Source organism: Rhagoletis pomonella, unplaced genomic scaffold (assembly GCF_013731165.1).
Source record: "Rhagoletis pomonella isolate Grant_MI unplaced genomic scaffold, Rhpom_1.0 Rhpom_scaffold_00217, whole genome shotgun sequence".
Classification (NCBI taxonomy): domain Eukaryota; kingdom Metazoa; phylum Arthropoda; class Insecta; order Diptera; family Tephritidae; genus Rhagoletis; species Rhagoletis pomonella.
In genome coordinates this window covers 118,772-124,444 of record NW_023458771.1, presented here as the reverse complement: position 1 = coordinate 124,444, position 5,673 = coordinate 118,772, and positions in this window count along the sequence as shown.

Sequence of the window (5,673 nt, the reverse complement as noted above, 5' to 3'; positions counted from 1 at the left end):
ACAAAAATTTACCTAGCAAAAATATCTTTAGCGTGGTATATGCCGATCCTTTTCCCACTACTATCGCCAAGCTCATACATGGAATTGCCTATAGCCTTTAATACTATACATTTAACCTGCTTTGGCGCTAACTTGGCGTTGTAATTTTCTACTTGTGAGCTTTGTTTAAAGTTTCGGCGATATACCACTTGTCCAATTTGAAACTTAACATCCCTACTTCTCGTATTATAAACCTTCTCGCTTCTCTCGTGGGCTAACTTCAGCTCTTTCAAAATCTTATTTCGTAGAACTTGCCCTCTCGGCGGCATTACCCTGGGGTGAGTAGAACGCGGTTTTTACATAGTGTGGTTCCGTATTTTTCCAAAAAGCTGTTAAACATGTCAGACGTAAACTGTTTTCCGTTGTCCGAATGGACAAATTCAGGAACGCCGAATATGTGGAAAACATCTTTCTCTAAATACTTTACGACTTCAGCTGAAGTTGCCTTGCGCATCGGTTTTAAAAATACGAATTTTGACAAATGATCAAGACACACAAAGACATACACATTACCATCACACGTACGAGGATACGGACCCATAAAATCTATATACAAACGCTGAAAAGGCCGCTCTGTCACGTGCTGTTTCCCCATCAGTGGTTTGTGAAAGGCATTATGCGTTTTATTACCCTTGCAAATATCACAGTTGTTCACATACTTTTGAACGTCAGACACCATACCTGGCCAATAATATTTTTCCCTAATTCTTGCTAAAGTTTCATGCCATGTCCTGCGGAAGGCGAGTCGTGTGAGGACTCAACTAGACCCTGTCGCAGCTCAGTTGGCACCCAGAGTTTCCAGGCATGGTCCTCTTGAAGCATGTCCCCCCTATTAAACTGTGTCCTTTTATAAACGTATCCGTCCGATGTACATAGTTCAGGCAATTTGTCTTGATTATTAGCGACTGTCTTCTTCAGCTCTTCATATTCTTCTGTCCTAAAAAACGGTGAGTTTAAACATACGTCTAGTATTCGGTCAGTTATTTTAATTTCGTCCATGTCCACTCGAGAAAGTGCATCCGGTACTATATTTTGTGTTCTCTTGCGATGCTGAATGTCAAAATCATAGCCCTGAAGCTTCAGGCTCCACCTTGCAAGTCGGTCTGAGAGGTCCTTTTGGCTCATTAGCCATTTTAAGCTCGCGTGGTCTGTAATTACAGTGAAAGGTAACCCCTCTACGTAAGGCCTAAATCTTTTAATACTGATAACCGCTGCGTAGCATTCCAACTCGGTTATGCTATAATTCCGTTGAGCTTTATTTAGTTTTGCTGATATATAGGCGATTGGTCTTTCGTTACCGTCCTCGTCTAGTTGGAAAAGAACTCCCCCCACTCCGTCAGTCGATGCGTCACACTGTATATAAAAACGTTTGTTAAAGTCCGGGTGGGTCAACACTGGGGCGGATATGAGGCTTTGCTTCAAGCGCTCAAAGGCTGTCTTCGCGTCATCTGTCATAGTGAACTTTTTAATCTTTTCCTTTGTGAGGGAGTCGTGCAGCGGCGCTGCAATGGTCGCGTAGTCCCGTATGAACCTGCGGTACCAGCCGGACATCCCCAAGAACCTCCTGAGCTGCTTAGGGGTCCTTGGTTCTGGGAAATCCCTCACAGCGGCGATCTTGCTAGCATCTGTACGGATGCATCCGTTGCCCACAACGTAGCCCAAATACCTGACTTCTTTGAAACAAAATTTACTTTTTTCGACATTTATAGTCAACTTCGCCTCACGCAGACATCTAGCGACCTTTTCTAACAAACACAAATGAGACGAAAAATCAACTGAACAAACAAGTAAGTCGTCTAAATACACAAACACAGATTCACGAAGGGAAGCGGGGATGACCTTGTCCATGAGCCTGCACATTCGCTGTGCCGCGTTGCACAAGCCGAATGGCATTACTGTAAAGTGATACAAAGGCCTACCGGGCACAGTGAATGCAGTCTTTTCTCTGGACTTTCTCTCAAGGGGAATTTGCCAGAACGCGTCTTTTAGATCTATAGCGGAAATGTAACGAGTATTTTGTAATCTACTTATGATGCCATCAATATGGGGCAAAGGGTACGCGTCTTTCACCGTGCGCTCATTTACTTTTCTCGCATCAAGACACAAGCGATTTTTCGTGCCCTTTACAACCAGCGATACAGGCGAGCTCCAACTACTATTACTCTCTTCAATTACCCCCATCTCCAACATTCGGTCGAGCTCACCGTAGATCAGTTTTTGAATCGCTGGAGATATGGGGTAAAATCTTTGTTTCACCAGTAAACTTTCCTTTGTCACTTCGATGACATGTTCTTCTACGTCTGTCTTTCCTAATCCTAAAGCTGCAAACGACGGGAACTGGGCTTTTACGCGCTCTAAAGCTAGGCATTGCTCCGAGGTCAGTGTGTGCTGTACTGCATCGAATGACAAGTCACCATCGACGAGTATGAGGTCCGCAACGACAGTGCTGCCAGATTTCCCATTCATTCCTTTACTTACTACATTCATACCAAAGACCTGCCAGAAATCCACGCCTAAATAAACTTCTTGTTGTAAACCTGCCACAATTAGAAATTCCATGTTTTTCGTCATATCGTCCCATTCAACCGGGAGCGTTACAACACCGGTTACCGAAGTTTCCCCACCATTTGCCATCCTAATGCTCTGACCCTTAATTGGCATTATTAGGTCTTCCTTGCCTTTAAGTAATGTACTCGCTTTTTTCCCTAAACAACTCGCTCCTGCTCCAGAGTCTAACAGTGCTAATACTTCATACCCCCCTATTTTAGTTTTGGCAAAAAATCTATTATCCCCCTTTAAAGTGACTATGGTTGAAATAGTCTTGTTTCGTATTCTCTTTAAGTTCTTCTTCTTTGCCCTCATCTTCTCTATTTTAATAAAATTTCTATTCTTCCTCCTCTATAGCTTCCTCACAAAATATTCTTCTACGTGCTGCTTCATATTCTAACTTCCTTTGATGCAAAGTTTTTCGGTTGGCTTGTCTATCTACCTGTGTGTTTTCCTGCCTTTTATCTATTTTCTCACTGGGAACGGTTTCTCTTTTTAGTATCCGGATTTCTTGTTTTCCGGGTGCTCCTGCCTCTGACCTGAGTCCCCGGTTACCTCGGCCAGTTTCGAGTTTCCCTTACTAGGTTTAAACACACAAAACGATGAGTTGCCCCCACACGAAAAACAAACCATATCATGGAACGACGACTTACAACTAGTATCTTTTAAAGCTTCTATGGGATTCTTTGAAAAATGATCAACGGGCATGCCACAAGTGAAACACAACATAAGGTGGAACGGGGACGGACAAAATGACGCAATGGTGGACGAAGACACATTATTTGACTGTGACATACTATGCTGGACAACACGGGTGGTAGTGGCTTGCCGCGTTGATTCCTGCCTATTTCTTCCACTATACTATCCTCGGCCTTGAGTATGATAGGAGGATCTGGAAAGTCTATCTCATTAACATGCTTAGGCCTATTTCTCTTTTCCTTGCATCACTTTTTCGGCCCTTCTACACTCACTCTTGAGGTCGGATAGAGATTCCATCTTGGAGGCAAAAGTTAAATTGGCTAAATACGGCTTAAGGTTGCCCCTAATAATGCCAATTAACTCTCAGGAATTTTCTTGCGGAGGCGGAAAGTGAGGTTATGAACGTCACTATAAAAATCATCAAAAGATTCGGGCGCCTGTTGCTTTCTTTCCATAATTTCTCTTATAATTTCGTAGTCTGATTCCGCCGTCTTGAAGTGGCTCAGCAGTTCCGATCTGAGCTCAGAGTAGCCGAAGCTTTCATCATCTGCATGATCCTCCAGTACCTGCCAATACCACTTCAAGGCGTTACCGGTAACCAGACAATGAAAGTCGGTAAATAACTGGTGATGGGTTATACCGTATTGCTCTCGCATTTTCTCTACCCTAAAAATAAAACTCTCGAAAGTAATCCCCTTTCCCGTTCCGTCGAATTTCACGTGCCACTTATCCAGGTCGATTCTTTTCCTGGCACTGGAATCCTCTAGTGAACGCGAATAGGTTCTACCGTGGGCCCCTCTCCATCTCTGCCTCCTTCCGTAGTGGTCGATCTATCCCCTCTAGCTTCTGGTGTGGATGCCATGCCCGGACGTGCAGCATGTGCGGATGTTTCAACTCCAGCTACTCGTTCGCCTAAGCTCGTCACGTTATCTCGCATGTGGCGAACCTCGTTCATGCATTGAGCCAACATGTCATTTTGTTGCGCCATCATCGCCATCATTCGGCTCAGCTGCTCAACACTAATTGCGGATGAACTGGGTCCCCCACCTGCGGAATTTGAGCTCCCGGCTGCAGAGTCACTAGGTGGCACATTCCCTTGGTCTTGCTCCGACATTTCAAGGATTTCTTCCAGCTTGCGCAAAAAACTAAGGCTGCTATTTGCTGAACTTGTGGTCACTTCCTCGGTTATCTGAATAGCAGAGCGATTTTCCCCACTACTTAATATTCCAAACACTCTGGACGTGCACTTATTCAAGTAATCGGTGGGTACGAAGTCCACCGGGTACGAGATACCTGTGTTGATTTGTGTAAACAGAGAGCCTACGATTTGGTTCTCTAGTGCCCTCGACACACTTCTTGTTACTATCCTGTCTGAATTCAAGAGCCCTAATCCACCTGGCGCTATCTCCTCTTCCTCACGCTCGCTCATTCACTCAAATTAATTAAAATATCAACCCCACGGATGGCTTTGACAAGGCTGCTAGCGTCGCTAAATATTTAACCCGGTAAAGCGATAAAAAAAAACTAATTCAACGTAAATAAAATTCAGCAGAAAAAAAAATAAAAAAATCGATCGTAACGAAATTCAAAACAAATTAAAAACCAAAAAAAAATATATGTAAAAAAATCAGAATCCGTTTCTGTACACAATCGTATAAAACTTACAATTGTGTATATGCAGGTTATATGTAGGTATGTATGTATATGTGTGGCTAATTCAATGTGAATTCAATTCATGCAAATGTATACATACATCTATGGATATGTGTATGTAATAAAAGGTAAAATAAGAAAAATAAAAAAATGGGATATGATAAAAATTAAACAAGGATATGCAAATGCTATTAATAAAAATCTAGAACTATAAATTCATAAATCGTAATTAGAAAAAAATATTAATAAGCTTGGTAAGGCAACAATGATAAAAAAATTTGAAATACTAATAAAAAAAGGTAATGAGGATATAAATAATGTAAAAAAAAGAGGAAAAATACTATATAAATAGGTGCGTTTAGAATTAATATCTACGAATTAACTTCAAAAATCCGTTTTCTTTTTTTCAGATAGCGACACGAACTTTATTTGCTTGTTATTACTCAATATCGACTATATGTACAATGCTTTTATCTGTTTTTATTTTTGCTTTACAAAAATATGTATAAATGTATTTGTAAATTTGCTTCGGTGTGTGTTGGTGTTGCCTTGGCGAGGTCAATGAGGGAATGTTTGTCCGTGAGTCTACTGTCCGATGTCAAAGTCAACTAAACCCCCTTTTGCTGTTACCAAGTGTAGCACAACATCATTCGGAGTCTTGGCCCCAATCGCGCTGCTACACTTACCCTTAACACCCCTGCTGAGAAATCTCATAGCCTCACATGCATGCAATGC